Source organism: Cupressus sempervirens, chromosome 8 (genome assembly GCF_028749045.1).
Source record: "Cupressus sempervirens isolate cs-2001-9-10 chromosome 8, ASM2874904v1, whole genome shotgun sequence".
NCBI classification, from domain to species: Eukaryota; Viridiplantae; Streptophyta; class Pinopsida; order Cupressales; family Cupressaceae; genus Cupressus; species Cupressus sempervirens.
This window is the reverse complement of record NC_143125.1, coordinates 133537854-133560516: the sequence shown is the minus strand read 5'-3', so window position 1 is coordinate 133560516 and position 22663 is coordinate 133537854.

Here is a 22663-nt window from a genome sequence, read left to right as displayed (position 1 = left end):
CCATTGTGGACATACAATATTGGAAGGTTAGTTCATGTGAGTTTATAGTCATACCATGGTCCATTGAAGTCACTAATTGTGAATTTCTTTCTTTTCCAACCCACGTTGGCTTGTCATTAAAAAATCCCTCCCTATATATGGAATCTCATCCCATAGGTCTTGGAACCAATGGGAAAAGTACACATAATGGACCAATGAACACTTTCATTCCAACAATTATGTAAAGGTATTGATTTCTCTCAACTTGCGTATTGAAATTTTGAATAAACTAGATTTTGAATTGGATAATGCATTTATTTGATGCCCACCTACCTTCTTGTGAGGGATTAAAGCTTATTATTTATTTATTTAGGAAGGTCATAGGAGGCAAGAGTGTACTCTAATTAAAAGAGAATTCCTCCTCCCCTCAAGAACTCTTACCCTAACTCTTTTAGAGAGGACAACCAACCTAACAATAAAAATAAACCCCTTGTAGCTAGTGCTAATAATGTTAAAAAAAGTTCTACTCATTCTCAAAGGATAAATGACTCGAAAAAACTTTGAGCATCCTAAGACAATTTGACAGGTTGATTTGATGCCAACCCAATACTCCCCCTCCCTGCACTTGTCATTTTGTCCCTAATGAATAGCATGATCTTCTTAAAGCCCAAGATCTTGATTTTGGACTTAGTAACCCAAATGCCAAACCCAAGATGCGCAAAAAATTGTACAAGATAGAATCAATAAGAAAGAAGGCTTGGCTAGTGATACTCCTCCTCCTAAATGGGAAACTTGACAACTTTCCAGCCTTGGCACCCGTAGAGACTCCTCTAAGTCCACTAGTGTATCCTTCACTCCTTGTAAAGAAGGTGAGGAAAATTTTGATTCCTAGATTGACCCTACTAATGTTTCTCCTATTGTTGACAAGGTAGGAAGGGAAGGTGGCAATGGACCCACGTCTACTTCCTATACTCACAAAGATTTATGACAATGGTTTCTCATTTTTTTAATTCTATACCCTCCCCCTCTCCTCCCTATGATCAAGGACAATATAACTCAAACAAGAGTTCAATGAAGGAACCTCCTTCCTTTCCTATTAAGTATGATGTGAAGGATGTTGAACACATTAACCTTATGGATATGAAGGAGTTCTTTCTAGAGATACCAAGAGTTCAAAGTAGAAAGTCGCAGGGTAAGATTCCTTTTTGTTCACTTCTTATTCCAATATTAAACCCAAGTAGCACCAATTTTCCAATAAGGAGGCAATATAGTTGGAATACTGGGATATTATCATAAGGAAAAGAAGCTTATTACCACTTATGGTAATTAAAAACAAACCCTATAAAGACCCTAACAACAATATTCCTAGTTGTTTCAAGAGCTTTCAAAATCCCATGGAGAATAATTAATAATCTTGATATAAAATGAATTCAATTTATGCTTCATAGAATGTAAGAGGGTTGGAATCCTTTGACATACATTTTTTTGTTAAGAGGTTCCTTAGATGATAAATATCCCGCAAGAGGTGAAATGAGTTCTAGTTTTACTCTATAAATTGATCTTGAGTGTATTTTGAAACATGAAGTAGATTACTAGATACCAAATGCCAAAAGGGAAAAGGAGGTACCTCAATACTAATAAGCCCCAAGTAGAAGAAGTACATTTCAGAGTGGGATTGTTCCTCATGTAATAGAGTAGTCAATAACTCTATATTTTGGAATCTCTTTGGATATGAAACTAGTGACCATTAGGAGAGGATTGTATTTTAGAAATGGCTCAAAAAACTTCCTAATATTTCTTGGATGGTAGGAGGGTGCTTTAGCATGATTAAAATTTCTTAGGATAAACATTGGGGGTTTAAGATTTGACTGGAAAGGCAATGAACAATTATTTTGGTATAGGTTCATATCCAAGTTTAATTTTAATGATCTCTAGCCATAATCAAGGATGAGTCTAAGGGGAAGAAAGGTTTACTTTAGTGGTAAATATTTTCCAAATGGTGAATCTCACTCATCGTGAACCCTAAATTTGGCCTTTTTTTTGCACTTTTGAGGTGACAACATTCTCTGCAATTTATGAAAATTATGTCCCATGCTCAGAGAAATTACCAATAATGATACATAATCATTTTTATTTTGATGATTACTTTGCTAATGGAATCTAATCTTTCCACATGGTAAATTAAATATTTTCACCCACAATTTCGGAGGCATGTCTTAATAGATGGTCGCATTTGCCAATCTATGGTAAAAATTCATGTCGGGTTATCTATAATGGACATACATTTAAGAAGTGTCTCTATTCCAGAGACTTTCTAAGGAACTTTTTATCCTTCTAATCTTTGGCCTAAAATAGATTATAATATGAACAAGTGTGGAAACTTTTTTTGAAACTTTTTGTACTTTAACCCTTTAAAAAAAAAAAAATCTTGAAATAGGATTTATACCATTGATTTAGGATCATCTAATGGTCATTAGAAAAGGTTACTATATCTTGGATGATAAAAATTTATGGTTTTTAGATATTTTTACTTTTGGTCACAATTTTTTTGAAATAATTAAAGATTTGCCATAGTTTTACAAAAAAATTATACAACAAAAAAAAATCGCCAATAAATTATTATTTTTTTGTATTTTGAAAAAAAAATTGCCAATACAAATTTATTTTTTCCCCTTAAAATAATGTTGGATTTGCCACAATTTTATACATTTTTCTAAAGGGGGGTTTCTTAAAGTTATCCCTAAGAAGAAGTGGTTTATTTGCTCCAATTTTTAGAAAGGAGAAATGAAAATAAATAGCATGTTGGATAGATTTTACCTGAAAAAAAAAAGTCTTTAGTTGCTCCAAGAACCCCAAGCAAAATTATCTGAAGGTCCTCCCCTTCACACTCTCTAAAAATCACCTAAATACTTCTAGCATATTATTGACTCCCAACCAAGAGGAAGGACCTAAAAAGAAGCTAGACTTCTCTCTCAATGCTTCTACATTGTAAGCCGATGATATCATTATAAGAGTCAATATTATTTCTTGGTACAAAACCCACATTATGAATCACTATAGTGCAATGAATAGGTGGATTCAAAATACCAATTCCTAGTAGAACATATTTAAGGCTACTAGTAGGACAAAATCCATGGATGCTAGGGGAGTAGATAACTACTCATTCAATTCCATTCAAGTTGCAAAGGAGGATGCTCCAAAGAACCAAGTTGACCATTAGGTGATTGAAATATTTGAAGGAATTAAACATTCTCTCAATAAAGTCCAAGAAAGAAAGAGTAGCGATGCAAAGGTTAGGTCAAGTATTAACTAGATGAATTTGGGTGACTAGGGTTCTAAGTTTTTCTTCCATGCACTCAAAGTAAAAGAGGCTAGAGATAAGATATCATGTACCTATGAGGGAAGGGACACCCTTTCTTCCCAAGAGGATATTATCAATGCTTTCTATAATTTCAATTGTAATATTTCCTCTTTTGATGAAACTAGAGATATGATGGGTATTGCTAGAACTAAAATCAGAAATATTATACCAAAAAAGATATCTGTTGAGGAGGCTAAATCTATCATTAGAGGGTTAGCAACGGCTGAGATTAAATGTAATATTTCAAATCTTAGTAATTATAGGGCTTTGATATCTTATGGGATATTAGTGGAGTTTCATAAAAATAATATATATTTGATTGGTGAAGATTTTCCAAGATTTTAAATGAAGCCTTCATAAGAGGATCCCTAGGACCTAGTGTAAATGTTAGGTTAATCAAATTGATCCCCAAGTATGGAGACAAATAACTCATTAAAAAATTGAGACCCATTACCCTATTAAATGTTTCATATAAAATATTAGCCAAACTATTGGCTCTCATAACTAAAAACTTACTCCATAAAATAATGAGTCCAACTCAAATAGGCTTTGTGAAAGTAAGATGCATTCTTGAAAATCGCATCTCATATTGAAAGTTACTAGATTGGGCTAATTCATTTGGACAAAAGGTGGAGTGATTCTTATAGATTATGAAAATCCATATGATGGAATTGAATGGGGTTATAGTCTTTAAATATTGGATATAGTAGGTTTTTCCCTTTCATTTTGTAAAATAATTTCCACATTACTTCTTGGAGCTATGGCAGTTTTGGAAATCAACGGGACACCATGAGACTTCTTTGAGTTGTCGAGATCAATCAAGAAAGGATGTCCTATTTTCCCATCCTTGTTTTTGATAGCAACAAAATACATACACAACCTCTTGAGAAATGATACTTTATCCCTTAGAGTACATGGCAACTTTTTACCAAATGATGATGAAGTCTCTATTGTATATATTATAGATTATATAACTATCTTGAACATCCCTAGAGGAGAATAAAATGGAATACCTCATGGGTAAATTGGAGTTTTTTTACCTTGCCCTAGGGTAAAAGCACAAACCTATGTTGCCCATTATGAAATCAAGAGGGGTTATGGCTGAAACGCTTACAGTCATACGAGTTATGACCAAAATGTTGACAGTCGTACATATGTGGCAGGTTTCCCTATTGACATGGCTTGTACCATTATGGCTGAAACCCTTTTAGCCAAAAGGGTTTCAGCCGTAACCCTATTGCGTTATATAAATGCTGAAAATCACTTTTCAGCTGTCATTTTCACTGTAGTGGCTACAAGATTCTTGGAGAGTGATTAAGGTGCTTTATTCATAACAGGTTAGCAATTTTTTTTCTTTCATTTAAAATTTTTTTTTATAGCGTTTTTTTATTAGTAAATGTTAATGGTACTCAAATTAAATTTTTTCATGTGTTTTATTAGTGAATTATTTAGATTTGTTTGTAAATTATTTAAAATATAAGAAATACTGTAGTCAAACAAATTGGGTAAAAATGTAGAAAAACATTAGGTAAAATGTGTTCAAACATAAGGTAAAAATAAACAAAATTAACTTTGTTATATTCAAATTTGAAATTAAAACCTATCATTAATTTCTAAAAAATTATACAACACTTGTACATTTATTTGAAACTTAGAAACACTTGTACATTTATATGAAACTTAGAAATATTGTTTAACCCTGTAGCTAAATCAAAATCTAATTTAGTTAAAAACTCAAGTTACATGTATACACTTAGTTATAATTTGATCAAGAATTTTATTCTTTTTTATCACATATACATGTACATGTACAAGCATTTATTTTTCACATTTGCATGAGCACGTAAAATACATTAGATATGGTTTCTAAGATACATGCACATGATTGAATATCACCATATATTTAATGTTGTGTATTTATATATGTGTGTTTCAAATTAAATTTAACTTTTAATTATTTTAATTTATACATTTGTATGTTTATATGTGTATATATATGCATGTGCAAATCTCTAGATATTTATTAGATTTTGTCTCTTGTAGCTTCACACTCATATTCTCATACATTATATACATAAACACATTATGACATCTGGTTTAGCGGATCGTGCTCCTACATCCTCAAGGGATGCTAGTGGCCATAGAGGGGGTCAAAGTGTTGAGTACGACACAACATGTACATCCACATCCTCCATTGAGGATAGACAACAGTCATTTAGAGATAAACTTTCCAGATTATCTCATGCTATAGAGGTTCTAGACTCCTCGCTTTCCTCTTCTACCACCCTCTGTAATAGTGAGAAGATTATAGTGATGCGAGAGGAGTTCTTTCATATGATTCATACCATTATATCATACAACCCTTTTGATTATATCAATATTGAGACATTTTATTTTTCTCTATCTCGCAGTGTGACTGGCACTGTGAAGTATAGACAGGTTGATATTGAGATCTCCACTATCATGGTGAAGACCATGTTTCCATTTTATATAGATAGAGCTAGAGTTAGAGGCTAGTACTTTAGTCTTTGTACTTATATAGATGTTGATTGGGCTAGAGATGGGGATGATAGAAAAAGCACTAGTGGAGGAGTATTTTTCCTTGGAGGAAGACTAGATTCTTGTCTTAGTAAGAAGAAAGATTGTACCTCATAGAGTACTGTTGGCATTATGATACATTTTTTTTATTAGTTACAACACTTATTGGATTCTGAATGCTTACCGAGCTCTCACCGGACATTCCTTTGTAAGCCAAGCTTTACCTAGTTCTCAGTGTTTACCGAGTGATCAGGGTGAACAACGAAGTCAGTGTTTACCGAGTGATCGAGGTGAACAAAGCAGTCAGTGTTTACCAAGTGTTCGAGGTAAAGAAAGGAATCAGTTTTGACCGAGTGAAGATGTACTTAGTATTAACCGAGAACTTCGTGATAACCGAGCTCCTGAGGTTATCAAGGAAATTAATTTTACTGAGCTCAGACAGTTATCAAGGAAACTAACTATCACCGAGTCACAAGGTTCTATCGAGTGTTTCCTTTGATCACCGAGCTACAGTTCAGATAGAAGTGTTCACCAAGTGACATCTCTTCTACCGAGTCTCCAATGGTTACCGAGTTCAGAACTACTCAAAGTGTTTAGTATGGACCGTGCCTTCACTTCTACCGAATGCATGACGATGCCGAGTAACACAGTGGACGCCGAGTATCAGAAGGACACCGAGTCAGTTCAGTGAACCCGAGTTTTTACCTTGGGCCGACTTTGTATAGAGATTTGCACTTGTTGTTTTGGCTGACCTTGCATGTATTGTTTATTTGGATGGTATATATATGCAATGTATTGTATCATTCAAATGTAATGGCAATGAATGAAAATGTGAAAGTGTGAAAGAAATACATGTGAGCGAAAGTATGTGTGCTGAGTTGTGAAGGTATTTAGCAAGGTCAAGTTTTGGAGCAGAAAAGTTTTATCTATCACATCAAGGAGAATCAGAGCATAGCGGATCTTATCAGCAATCAGTTGTAATCAGATCCACTGTTTCATTCTAATAGGTGACTCATTTTTTGTAAATCCTTTAACAAGGTAGACTTAACAGTCTTTTGTAAATCTCCTAACAGAGTGCATACTTTATTGTATGTTTGTAAATCCTCTAACAAGGTGGATCTAGCAATCCTTTGTGCTCCTAACAGGGCAGATCACCAGAAGTGGTCATTGTAAGCCTTAACCGGCCAACTTCATACTGCAGTAACGAAGCTTTGTGGGTTTCATCCCCACCCCAGTTTTACTTTCTATTTGGAAGGTTTCTGGGTCACCAAATCTGTGTGTTCAAGTGTTGCAAATGATTTTGTTTCATGCTTACAGTAGGTTACTTGGATGAATGGTGAATATATCAGTATGCAGTTTTATTGTTTGAAATTTTAAAAGTTACTGATTCACCCCTCCCCTCTCAGTAACTTGTCATATCTTGAATATTTCCAACAATTGGTATCAGAGAAATAAGGTTCTCAAGATAAAAGTTTCACAGCTTGAGAAAAGATCAAGGACAATGGAGATATTCAGACTTGACAAATCTATTGAGAATGAAAAGCTAGATCTGAAAATGGCCATGGCTCAACTCAATGAAGCAAAAGAGCATCTTTCACAATCCTCGAAAAGAAGAAAAGAACTTGCAAGGCAAATGAATGACCATCAGTATGTTGAAGAAAAGATTGAAGATCTCTCACCATCAAGTAGTTCAGATGAAGCTGACAAAGCAATCAAAGAACTTTTAGAAAAGAATGGATCTCTACAGGAAGAAGTAAGAAAGCTCAAAAGGGAACAAGAAATCCAGTCCATCAGGCTATATGAAATCTTGGAGCAAAGGAACAAGGCAGTTGAAGACTTAGAGGTAAGGAATAATCAATCCTCTCAGCTTGAAAATCTTGTAACTCAATTATCTAATGCAAATGAAGAAATTATGAATCTACGATCTGAGAATGAGAATTTGAGAAATGACTTAATTAATGAAAGGAAAATCAATGCAAGCTTACAAAGTGATCTAATCTCTAAAAAACAAGTCAATGAGAGAATGGTAAAATCTCAAAAGGACATGGATCAATTGAATCTGCAAAATGAAGAAAACTTTCATAAACAAAATAGTAAAGCAGGCCTTGGATACAAGGAAGAAGGTGAATCCTCCAAACAGGGTACTCAAAAGAATCAAAGACCTACTTGCAGCCACTGTGGTAAGTTAGGTCATACATCTAACAGATGTTGGAGCAATGGAAAAGGAAAATTTAATGGAAAGTGTTACAATTGCAATCAACATGGACACAAAGCCAATGAATGCAAAGAGAAACCGAAATTTGAAGGTAAATGTCACAAATGCCAAAAGCAAGGTCATAAGGCATCACAATGCAAATCCAAATCATTTAATCCAGTTGAACAACTTGTCAAAGAAATATTTGGTTGGGACTACAACACTTGGTGCAGATGTCATTATTGTGAAGAATATGGTCATACTGGCATAAACTGTGCAAGGCATCACCTAAGAAAAAGAGATACCATTGTAAGATGTTATACATGTACATAACTTGGTCATATATCTCAAAACTGCATGAACATAAAGAAAGTCGAGGATGAGAAGAAAATCAAAGTAGACAATATTCGAAAGCAAATGAAGCAACAATGGATTCCTAAGTATACCGAGCCAGATAATTCAAGTGATGGAATGGTCACTCAAGAAGTGAGTGACTCTACCATTTCCAATTAAGACTCATCAGGATAAGACCAAGACTGTATCTACAAAGCAATATCCTAAGCAGTCCTAGAATGAAAATATGGTCAAATTAGTATTTCAGATACATCAGGATCATGGTCGGTACATGACCTTACCGAGCTCAGTCGGGTGCAATAAGGCTTCTTTCACCAAGTTGCACTTACCGAGCATGGTTGGTTCTTCTCTTACCGAGTTAAGGTCGGTTTAACCTATTTTCTTTTGGTCACCGAGTTGCGAAGTTTAAGCCGAGCTAGTGGATGACAGTCTGTCGATCGCAGCTGCCTCCGTACTGAACATTAATGGCAAATTTTTCATCAAAAGGGCAGATTTCGACCTCATTTTTCACCGCGAATTCGAGATTTACACAGAAAAAAAAAGGCTTTCAAGCGAGTTCAAGCGATTTGAAGAGATTTTCCAATGAAGTATTCTTACGAAACCTTTTCACTCATCGAGCAGCAATGGCATCCGCAAGCACCAGCAGCAGCAAGGCGAAGAAGGGTTCCGAAATGCTTGTGAAGGGAACGGAATGGAAGGCACCTACGTTCAAGCTCATTCCTGCCATCGTTGAATCGCTCGATCCCAATGGAGCTCAATCACAGATTCCACCCAAGGTACTCCTCATGAATGAAATTCGCACTCATTTTAAGTGTGCTATTCAAGAAATAGGGACATTGGACATGGATAATGCCCTAGCGGAGTTATGTGTAAATGGTTCTCTCAAAATCGAGCACAAGCATTTGGAAACTAAAGGTTTGAATCACATCGCGCATATGCCTAGAAACTTCCAAACCAAATGGATTAGGTATATCTTGAGTCGAGTGCATAATGGTCAGTTGTGGTTGGAACAACCCGTTTTGATAACCAAGAAGATGATTCACAAAATCATGGGTCTCCCGATGCTCAGCAAAGCCAAAACCACCAAAACCCTAGGACGGGATGAGTTACAGAGGCAAACCCTAGCCGAGTGGGATGGTAGAGGTTTGAAAGTTAACACTCTAACAGATCCGGAACTAAGATTTGGCATACATATTATTGCATATAAGTTATATAGTTCCAGCAGGTTAAATAGTGTACCGTGTGAAGTTGTGGATTTGGCCCTGAAAATTGTAAAGAAGAATCTTGAGTTTGATCTGTCAGAAGTAATGTTGAAGCAGTTAAACAAGAACATGGACAGTATAAGGACATCGAAGAATAACCCCTATAAATTTGGATCTCTGTTAATATGTTTACTATTTTATGTACAAAAATTCTTTCCATCAAAGGGAACCGTAGAATGGAGAAAAGATGTCCCAATTTTGTATCAGATTAAAGAGTTTATAGCAGAGATGGGAGAAAATTTTGATAGTATCATAGATAACTATTTTGAAGACTTTAAGGAGAGGATGAATAACTGATTCAGAATTCCTCCTAGGCTTGTTGAAGAATATAAAGATGACGTATGTTTTATGGTTGACTGTGACAAGGTGTACATACAGGCAGTTAGACCCCGAGTTGCATGGGTGAAACCTCTTCCATATGAGGTAAATATTGATGAAACAAGGGATATCATTGAAGCACTGGTAAATGAGCCAGTAGACCCAAGGCAATGGATTTTTGGTACTTATGATGAAGCAAAGGCCAGAATTGAACTGGAAATCAAAATTCCACAGGCCATCAGCAAAGGTAAGAGGAAAGTGGTCAAACTGAAAACTGCAATGGGTCCTCTTATGCTCACTGAAGGAAAAGGTGAAGATAAAGAAAGTGAAGAAGAAGAAGGAGAAGAAGAATTAGAAGAAGAGCAACCGACAAAGAAGAAAGGCAAGGTAATCATTACCAAGCCCAAGAAGCAGCCTACTGCAGTATTTACTCGGAGGACAAGAAAAGGTATTCAGGAACCTGTATTGGTCAAGCATGCACCTACATTCCAGCAAAGGCTCAAATCATTGGAAGAAGGAGCTGGCATCACAAATTTCAAGGCATTGAAATTTGAGACAAGGACTGATGCAGAGAAAATGCAGATTGAGGAACTGGTACTTAACAAAATGGGAAAATGGAAATACTCCCCGGACCAGATTGCTCCTCATATCTCTAAAGAACTACTGGAGAGAGTACAGTCAAGATGGGAGTTAGCCACCAAGACGGTAAAAGATATATATGAGCAATCCCTGAAGAATCTTCGGCCTAGTCTCACTGGAGCAGAGGTAAAATCTAAATTGAAAACCTATGAAGGTAAAATGATGATTAGATTCCACACTTGTTTGATTTTGATCAAAGATATAGAGCATGTTGTAAATGATGCTACAAACATGTGGAAAAACATCTATCATCTACATAAGCCCAGTGTAGACCTAGTAGAATAAAGGATGATGACAGCAGCAGCAGCAGTGATGAATCAGATAGCGCTCCATCCATCACAGTTACACCGGGAGAGTTGCATGCAATGATGGAAGAGAAAGAGGAAGAAGACAAAGAGGAAGAAGCTGAAGAGGAAGATAAGGAGGATGATCCGGTAAAAATTGCAGCAGCAGTTATTGCATCCCTTCCTCACTCCCCAGCTAAACCTGTGACATCATCAAGGTTGGAGTCAGCTTTAGCAGGTTCATCTACACCAGATTTACCATCTACACCTGCCATATCTCAGCTCCAGGTATCATCAGTGGAAGTGACTACCACTTCATCTACCGAGCTGCATCCCTCTTCATCTACCGAGTTGCACCCCTCTTCATCTACCGAGTTGGCCTCCTCGACTCCATCATCATCAGTTGGTATTGTTGTGATTTCTCCAATTTTGACTACTCCAATTTGTTCTACAATTTTGTCGCCATCTACTTCAGGCACAGTGAGCTTAGATACTATATTACCGAGTGTATCACCATTTTTGGCCAGTACTCAAATTTTTGACCCTGTACATACTCCTATTGACACTCAACCCTCAAGCATCCCAGTTTTTAATGCTAGTCCTTCTGTCTCTACTGTTGTGTCTATTCCAAAGGTCAAACCAGTCATCTCAGAAGTCAAACAAAAGCAACCATTAAGACTTATGATCACTAGAAAGGAAATTTCTGAAGACATTGACTTGGACACAGAGATAGTAATTCCAAAGATTGACTTTGATAATGCTACCATTGAAGAAATGAGGTATGCTAGTCAACTTATTGAGAAAAAGGCTACTCAGATGCAGTTAAGATCGGAAAGGGATAAGGAATACAGGATAATTGAGGATGCTCGGAACATAATTACTGAGGCTATAGGTGTTGATGTTGATACTTCTCAACACATTTTGATTCAATTGGAAGAGGCAGTTAATAAATTCAATGAAGATGCCTCCGAACAAGAAAAGTTGATTGAGCGTGCAGCAAAGAAATTTGATAATAAGGTGTTGGAGCACATTGCCCAGAACATTGCAATAAATTAGGTTGCATTAACCTCAGTTTTGGCAGATATGGAAAATTCTTTTAATAATGTAACATCTCTTTTTGCTAAGCTTTGTGATGTTACCAAGTACACTAAGGGAATAAGAGAGAAACTAAATAAAATTGATGAGGATCTGAAGATGAGCGCACAAAACTTGAAGCTTGACCCTAGTTCAAGCTCATCTCATCACCTCAGGATCAAATTTTTGTCAGAGAAGCAGGCAGAGCTATTGAGAGAAGAGGCAAGGATCCGATCTACATTGATAGATATCCAAAACATGATCCTTCCCATCATGGATTCAATGCAGAAGTGCATTGCACATTCAAAGACATTAATCCATGATAATAACTTCTCCATTGCAAACCATGTGATTGAACTTTCGGCTAAAGTTCAAGTAGCTCTTTCCACCTGCAAAATTTTGCAAGAGAATTGGGATAAGACTCTCCAGCTTATTCTTCAGGTACATTCAGAGTTCATCTCTCATTTTGGTGTTTCTATATAAGTATATATATTCTTTTATTCTTTGGCATTATTGTCAAAAAGGGGGAGATTATTGTTGGATATGTATACTATGGGTGAATAAGTGTTTTCGGAGAAATTGTACAAAGGAAGAGATATACAGCTCATGTAAATACTGTATGTACATTCTATGGGGGAGTTGTATATAATGAAGCTATGTATATTCAGAATCAGTCATCAGCATGTCAGATAAATTTTGTCTCATAAGTGTTTTTGTCACTAATGCCAAAGGGGGAGGTTGTTGGCATTATGATACATTTTTGTCATTAGTTACAACACTTATTGGATTTTGAATGCTTACCGAGCTCTCAACGGACATTCCTTTGTAAGCCAAGCTTTACCTAGTTCTTAGTGTTTACCGAGTGATCGAGGTGAACAAAGAAGTCAGTGTTTACCGAGTGATCGAGGTGAACAAAGCAGTCAGTGTTTACCGAGTGTTCGAGGTAAAGAAAGGAATCAGTTTTGACCGAGTGAAGATGTACTTAGTATTGACCGAGAACTTCGTGATAACCGAGCTCCTGAGGTTATCAAGGAAATTAATTTTACCGAGTTCAGACGGTTATCAAGGAAACTAACTATCACCGAGTCACAAGGTTCTATCGAGTGTTTCCTTTGATCACCGAGCTACAGTTCAGATAGAAGTGTTCACCGAGTGACATCTCTTCTACCAAGTCTCTAGTGGTTACCGAGTTGAGAACTACTCAAAGTGTTTAGTATGGACCGTGCCTTCACTTCTACCGAGTGCATGACGATGCCGAGTAATGCAGTGGACGCCGAGTATCAGAAGGACACCGAGTCAGTTCAGTGAACCCGAGTTTTTACCTTGGGCCGACTTTGTATAGAGATTTGCACTTTTTGTTTTGGCCGACCTTGCATGTATTGTTTATTTGGATGGTATATATATGCAATGTATTGTATCATTCAAATGTAATGGTAATGAATGAAAATGTGAAAGTGTGAAAGAAATACATGTGAGCGAAAGTATGTGTGCTGAGTTGTGAAGGTATTCAACAAGGTCAAGTTTTGGAGCAGAAAAGTTTTATCTATCACATCAAGGTGAATCAGAGCATAGAAGATCTTATCAGCAATCAGTTGTAATCAGATCCACTGTTTCATTCTAACAGGTGAATCAGTTTTTGTAAATCCTTTAACAAGGTAGACTTAACAGTCTTTTGTAAATCTCCTAACAGAGTGCATACTTTATTGTATGTTTGTAAATCCTCTAACAAGGTGGATCTAGCAATCCTTTGTGCTCCTAACAGGGAAGATCACCAGAAGTGGTCATTGTAAGCCTTAACCAGCCAACTTCATACTGTAGTAACAAAGCTTTGTGGGTTTCATCCCCACCCCAGTTTTACTTTCTATTTGGAAGGTTTCTGGGTCACCAAATCTGTGTGTTCAAGTGTTGCAAATGATTTTGTTTCATGCTTACAGTAGGTTACTTGGATGAATGGTGAATATATCAGTATGCAGTTTTATTGTTTGAAATTTTAAAAGTTACTGATTCACCCCTCCCCTCTCGGTAACTTGTCATATCTTGAATATTTCCAACAAGTACTATAGAAGTAGAATATGTTGTAGTAGCAAACAACTATAACCAAGTCATATGGATGAAGTAGATGATGAAGGATATTGGAATAATATTCATAAAACTTGTTATCATATACTATGATAACACAAGTACTATTAATATGTTTAAGAATCCTATTTTGCACTCCAAAACTATGTACATAGCAATAAACTATCATGTGCTGAAAGAGAAAGTCATAGAGAAAGAAATTAGACTAGACTACATTAACACTAAGGAACAGATTGTAGATATTTTCACAAAAGCCTTACCAAAATATACGTTTGAGTACCTAAGAGGTATGCTTGGGATTATGCCCCTATCTAGCTTAGAGTAGAAGATGAAAAAGTGCATCAGTCCAAGGTATGTAGCACCATTGTTAGACTAGACTGAATGTTGATGCTTCCTCTATGGGGGAGTATCTATGATGAACAGAGTCAGCAAGGAATCTTCATGAATGATAATTGGTGTACAACAATGTCTTTAGACACTTCTTTTGTTTATAGAACTATATGCAACAGACCGGCTTGTGGTCATGCTATTAGATTGTTGAATGTTCAATTTTTTGTGGTACCTTTGACATTGATGTCAATGGGGGAGAGAGTGACATGAAAAATATTAGAGAGAGTTTGTACTATGGGGGAGAAGCGTTGCAATAAATGATTTGCATGAAGCAAGATTTGAGTGATGAAGAAACTTGTTGGTATTTTTGGAACTAGATGTTTTTAATCTATGTTGCCATCAATGCCAAAGGGGGAAATTGTCGGCATGAATGTTGATGCTATGGGGGAGCATTATGGGACAGTGTTATGACTATGTTTTTCATTGATGAAAACATAGTAATAAGTTTTCAAAATACTGACAGAGCAATAGATTGAGATTTATGCATTTAAAACATCACATTGTGTATCTACCTATGCATAGTTACCAACATATACTATAGCATTTATATGACATATGGGAAATTTCACATAACCTAAATTGACAGCATATGGAAGATATTAATGATTTACATAGAATTGTGGGGAAGCAGAGCATTGATAAAATAGTTTCTATTGTATGATCAATATAGCACATTATGTTTGGAATGAAGGGTTGCACAGTTAACTAGAGTTAGTACACTAACTTCTAATGTCATTAGCAAGTGTATAGGTAATGTGTGAAATTTTTTATATAACTATGGGCTGACAACATTTAATCAATATTTATTTCATTTAACTAATTTATAATAAAGTATGGAGCTAACTCAAGGAATTAATATTAAGTGTGGTATAAAGGAAAGATGTTTTCCAAATTTTAACTATCATCATTGAGATCAAGAAGTAGAGAAGACTTGTGAATTGTGAAGTAGAGGAGTAAAGAAATCTACTAATGTGTGTAAGTGACCTCAAGGGTTACTGTCAATGGATATATAGTTCCAAATCTGATTGCATGATCTGAAGGTGAAGTAGTTTGAAGTACTCGACAAAGGAAGAAGCAAAACACTATCACACATCTATTATTTTGAAAGGGATAATACTGAAGTCAATTGTGTAGTGGATTCATTGATTTGATCCTTAATCTATTTGGATAGTGGGTTCAGTTGCCTTCTACAACTCCTAATAGGGTTGGAATCTCCTAATGGGGACTCAAAGTCTCCTAATATGGACTCTTTGTACTAAGCATTGAATAGACTCCTAATAGGGTCCATCATCTAACAAGGAATATTCAAATTAGTGCATTACCTTGTGGGCATCATGCCCACTGGGGTTTTCCCTCTAATCAAGGATTTCCCTAGTCAACATATCTGGTTAAGTTTGTATGCACATTTCTTTATGGTTGTTGTTTGATTTGGTTGAATGATTAAGAATTTTTTAAGAAGTTTAATATTTCAGATTGCTACATAATTGATTCAGACCACATCCCCCCCACAAACCCTCTCAGTTATACTGGTGAACTACTATTTCTAACATCTTCCACTCATCTCCTTCTTGTATTCATATGTAGTGATAACTACTCTTGAGATCTATCTTTGTGAAGTACTGAGCTCCACTCAAATAGTCCATAAGTTCATCCATTCCTGGAAAACAAAACTAGTACTTGATGGTTATTCTATTTATGGCTTGAGAGTCTATACACATTCTCTACTTTCCGTCCTTCTTTAGTGCCAATACTATAGGTACTACACATGGACTTAGGCTCTCTCGAATCAAAACTTTCCTCAATAGCTCTTGAACTTGTCTATTTATCTCCTTAGTCTCATTAGGAGTCATCCTACGAGTAGCCTTGTTAGGAAAACTAGCTCCAGGAACTAAATCTATTTAATGACCAATTTGCCTTATTGGTGGCAACCCGTCTAGAACATTATCAGAAATTACATCTCCATACTCACTTAATAGACCTAAAACTTCAAGTGGAATTTCACTACTACCTTTCTTATCTTCTCTAGGAATTAAAGCATAACATTTATGCTAATGTTTCATACCATCCAAAAAATTTCTTCCATCAACAAGACATACCCTAGCATTATTGCATAACTTTTCACCCCCCTTTATCAAGGGCTTTAATTTTTGGTGAACTCCATCCTTTCTCATAGAGTATGTATTTGCATGAACATCATGTATAACATGCCTATCAAATTTCCATGGCCTTCCAAAAAATAGATTGCAAACATCCATCAAGATGATGTCATAGAGAGCTTTGTCATGGTAACTCCCAATCTTGAACTTTACCAAGCATTACTCACTAACTCGGACCTTATGATCATCTTGCACCCAAGAAATTTGATAGGGTTGTGGGTGTTTCTTCCTCTTGAGATTTATATTTTTGATTATCTCCTCTGACACCAAGTTGTCAGTGCTTTCACCATCAATAATCACATCACAACATTTACCCTTGCACTTGCACCTAGTACAAAACAAACTGCTCCTTTGTCTAGGTTTAGTCTCACTTCTTAGTAAGAAATTTTCTCTGACACCAAGTTGTTAGTGCTTTCACCATCAATAATCACATCACAAAATTTACCCTTGCACTTGCACCTAGTACAAAACAAACTCCTTTGTCTAGGTTCAGTCTCAATGCTCTGTAAGAACCTTTCATTAACTAGAACCTCTCCTATTTTTGCATCCTCTAAATGTGATGACTGTGCATCAATCATCCAAATGAGAAACCCTTGCTTGACCATTAGCTCTCTTGTCTATCCTTCATTAGCATTGACGACATTTGAAGGAACAATGATCTTCCTCATTACAATGAAAAAATTTACCACAAAAGCATCCTCTTCCTAAAACTTGTCCATGTCCTCTACCTCTTTCTCTATGATCTCCAAAGTTTTAATTAGAGGAACAATTGAAACCCTCATTCCTCATATTTTGGCTAGTACCCACATCTTCATTTTTCTTCTAGTTCTCATTTCATCCTCCAAATGACCTACCACCACCCCTTCCTCCTTGACTATACCCTCTTTTCCTTCCATAAAACTTTTTGTTTAGCTTCTCCTCAACTTGAAAGGAAAGCTAGTATGCCTCTTCAATGCTAGTCATTCTAACCAGAGTTAACTCCTCTTGAATGCTTGGTCTTGACTCACTAAGGTAATAGGAAACCTTCTCCTTGTTTGCTTATGCATGCCCCATCCTAATAAGGATTTGGTAAAATTATTTTATGTATTCTTGGATAGATTTTCCCACTCACTTTAACCCTTTCATCTTTTTGAACAAATCAAGCTTGTAATCAACAACACTGAACTGCTTCTTTAGTTTGTCCATCATGCAATCCCATCTTGTGATTTTCTCCTTTCCTCTTCCATTTCTTTCAAACTAAATCTCTTGTCACCAAATTTTGGCATGGCATTTCATTTTGGCCTTCACAAACTTAACCCTATTAGGGTTCCTGATATCCTCATACTCAAAATATTACTCTAGCTCATTGATCTAGTCAATTAACTCATCCAAGTTTAGATTTCCCAAAACCATGTTGACATCAATTTTATGTCTTCTTCCAAGCTTGGAAATGACCCTAAAAAGTCTCTCTTCTTCTTGGTTTATGAATTCTCCATCTCCTCCCCATCCTAACCAATATTTCATTCTTCTTAATTTTCTTCCTGACTTTTGTTGCCTACAGAAACATTCATCCCTTTCTAGATCTCCTCTTGCAATGCTTAGACCGTTCTTTGGAGGGCTCTAACCTTAGGAGAAACAAATCCAACCCTTCCACCATTATCCCTTCATGGAGGCATCTTCTTGTATCATAAACCCACAACCACATAGTCTTGGTACAAACTACCTCATAGTCAGCACTTTGTCTATATGCTCAAAAAAATCCACTCTAATACCACTTGATGAGGACACAAATGAAGACAAAAATGAATGTAACTAGAAAAGGAGAATATTATTATCAAAATTGATATTCTATTACATATAGTAAAACAAAAATAGACTCCATGACATGCCCTATGGGCTTACAATGTTATCAAATTCTAGAGAAAACCCTTCTCATAGTACCTTCTCCCAAACTCCACATAAAACTACGTTTACAATGCCTAAAATGTCCTTAAATAACCAAAATTAGGTTTAAAGGAATACATTTTAGAATATGCCATTTGGCATCCACTGCCAAAAAAAAAGGTTCTAGAAAACTTGTCACAAGCAAGTGTAAAATTAGAAGAATCCAAAAATGGTAGTCCAACTTTCGGGAGGCATAACTTTTGATCTGGGACTCTGATTAATGAACCCTTTACATTTCTAGAAATCTCTCCAAGAACTCTATTTCCCTATGGAAAAAATTCACTTGTCCCCCATATTTTTTCCTTGTACAAGGCCATTTAGTGCCTCAAATCTGACATTGAAGTGCTCTTATGAGGTCTCTAGGTGACTTAAAACTTCAATAACTTTCAAACTGCAAAGCCTTTTGAACTGATTCTTTTTTTGGAGTACTTTAAATTACAAATATAATAATCCCTCCAACTTACACCCTCTAACTCATCATAATTATGGTTCAAGTACAAAATAACATATTTTGTACATTGACATGTATCCCAAGGTGCTCAAAAACTCTAACCCAGAAATCCAATAGTGGAGCTATGAGAGTTGGAATCTTTAAATGGGTTTCCATAAATGAAACCAAAAATAAATAGAAAACTAATACTAAGAATATTTTTCAGTGATATAGGATTGCCCTTGCACTAATAGATGCTCCTACATCACCGTCAATAGTCAACCTCACCTCCTTAGAGGTTGGGCTTAGGCTAGTCCCTGATGGGTCCCCCTACTATCACTAATGTAGGTTGGCTATCTACCTCCCATGACCCCAAATGGGCTTTACCTTAGCTAGATCTTGCCATTTCTCCTCCTAGGGTGTAATACCCCACCCAGAGATCCTTGGAACAAGGATTCAATACAAGGCAAGATAAATTTTTTTACAAGTATGAATGCACATGACAACATCATACATGGATCACAAAGATCGCGATAGAAGACTTCACTACAATTCTAACAACCAACAGATCTTTGAATGCCAGTACCAAACTAACACACACAAACAAAAGCCAACAACAACCATGCACAAGATGAGGGCTCAAGAAATGACCACTCATCAAGAAAACACCAAGCTGGGGTAGGATGAAAAATCCTAAAATTTGGCTAAGTTTGAAATCCTAAAGCCCTGAAAATTGACTAAGTCTAGATTTCTAAAGCCCTAAAATTTCCTAGAATCTTTATCTTAATCTCTAAGAGGTCTGAAACCTATCTCAAAAGATTCGTAGCATATATTAAAATATATTTTGAATATAAGGAATTATACTTAAATGATATATTTTAAACCCCAAGAAAAGGACCACAGAAATAAAAAAGCAACACCATAAGGTTGAAGAACACCAAAGAGGGTATCCAAATCAACTCTCAAAAAGTTTGATCCAGACCGAAAGGTGCCTGCATCCTACCCGCACAAGTTTTTACAAAAACTAGGTGATACTTTAATACAACATATAAAAGTATCACACAAAATTTTGAAAGAAGGAGGGAGACACTTTCAAGGACTAGGTGATACTTCTCCCAAAGGTGTGTGACACTTTCAGGGTGTCATAAGAAGTTTCTCATAAGTAGGTGCGATACTTTCTAGTATCGCACAATATTTCTCTAAGAGGCATGTGATTGAGTAAGGGGATGCACGATAGAGTTTCAATGGGCATGCGATACATTTTTGTGTCACACCATGCTGGTAAAATGTTGCCCAGAGAAACAAAAAAACACTTAAGGAAAACACAACAAGGGAAAAACTAAGAAAAACTAAGTTTAGAACCTCCACACTAGGGAGTACCAAATCCACAAAGATCGAGGAGTGAACACTTGAGAGCATAATCAACAATATGCCATGGAATCAAGAAGGAGGAACATCTATCCATCAAAACCAAAGCATTAAAGAACGTACTAAAAGTAACATCACAGTGAACATAAGTAACATCGCAATGTACTAAACAACTAACTAAGTATGTGGTTCCTCCCAACTGTCAATAGCATCATAAGACCATCATGGGCCCTAGCCATCCCCCACGTGTAACATCCCAAGCCACCGATCAAATTGTTGGTACTATCTTAATAAGGATGTCACTACTAAACATGCTAATAACCAAAAGCATAAAGAAATCTAACATGCTAGTAGTACAACAGAAGATAAACCTACAAGTAGATAACATCACCTATTACATGTTAATCAACATAATAAGAAAATCTAACATGCTAACCAATAAGCAATAGATAATCCAATACAACAATTCACATCATCAAGTCATATGCTAAACATCATAATATGGAAATTTGTTAAATAAACTAACATCATCTAAACATGATATCCAAGCATTCCAATGAAAGCATAAATCACAAGAAAGCATACTCTGAAACCCAAAGCATCAAGTGAAAACATCTAGCGACAGTCGCACTAGGACAAGACCATCTCTATACATTAGTCCCTAGCAGTAGTAGAGGTAGCTACACGTCCCAACCATGTGGCACCCGTAGGTCCACACCCACCATGTTGATGGAGATAATGATCCAACCACAAACACACAAAACAACACCCATAGCTAACACTCATGCCAGACAGTATGATTTTTGTAACCAAGAACCTAAGAAAATGCAAGGAGTATAGGTCCTAGTCAAACACTTAAAATGCTACTAATTTGGGGCTGACATCATGGAGAGTTGCTTGGCAATGAAAACCCCAAGCTTAGATCGTGTGTCCTCAAACTTAAATACGTGCTCACACATTGTGTCCTCAAACTTAATCGGGTTCTCACACATTTTATTATCTTAAATTTTATTACCATTCACACATTCTATTTAGTTATCACTTATATAAAGCTCCCTCTACCAACCCATGGCGCCATGATCGTTAGGTTGCAAGATAGAAGCTCCCTCCATATGCTACCCTACCCTACCCATGCTCATCCTATGAAAAGTGCCTATGGGCATGCATACTCCCATCCCAACCCCAATGATCATAACTTCTAGAAGTATCAAGGAAGATTGGGCCTTGCAAGTCACCCGAAAAATGTATGCACACGTACTCATGTGTGGCACACCACCATCACGAAGATCAAAACACAAGGACATGATGAGAACACAATGCAAAAGATAACACCCAACTGAAAGCAACATGGGAAGGATAGATTCTACATGAATCCCAAAGCCAATAAAACCATACATCATGATATCACTCAACCGGCCTCAATCTAGGAGTATGGATTCTACATGAATCCAAATGATGCAACAAGACCAAACATCATGAACTCACTCAATCGACATCAATCTAGGAGCATAGATTCTATAAAAATCTTAGTGTCCATGAAACAAAAACAAAGGTCCAAAAGAAACCATAAAACTAAGTATAAAATCACTCAACCAACCACAGTGTTAGGAGTACGGATGTAACATGCACCCTAATGCAAAATAAAAGTGCAATAGTGGTCTGACTAATATCCAAACAGATCATTCAGGTCCACAACCCACATTGTGCCAAGAAAACCTAAGAAAATAGGATGGCATAAAAATGAGGTAAAAACCTAATTTTTTTTGGAAATCTTCAAAATTAAAACCCATCTGGCCTTTGGGCACAAAAACCCCAAAAATTGAAAAATAATCAAGTTCAAACATTGTATGCAAAAATGGCTAGCATAACAGTGTAAAACTCTAAACCCTCATCCCAAAAAATAGGGAAATGTTCATACCTGCCCAACTGGGTAGAACTAGCATACAAAAATGGAGGGGAACACTAGTTCTCAGCCTCCAAACAAATGGCTACCAAAAATAGAAGCAGAAATAGAGCTGAACCAATAAAATAAGAGAGCCCTAGCTCAAAGCCAAAGGGGAAAAACATGAAACTGAACTAGAAAATAAAAAGCCTAGAAAAGTGGCTAAAAATCGCAGCAATCCAAGGTCTCCCCAAGCTGGATCTAACGAGCTCAACCTCACAACGATCGCACGTCCATAACTCCCCAATGAACAAAACAATAAATCCTCATGAAGAAGATTTTTGGGTTTTACTCTCCAAATTTCTCATTTGAAAGCGAGAAGTGAGGAATTAAATTCCTTTTTGGATATTTATTCACTTTTTGAGTGAATAA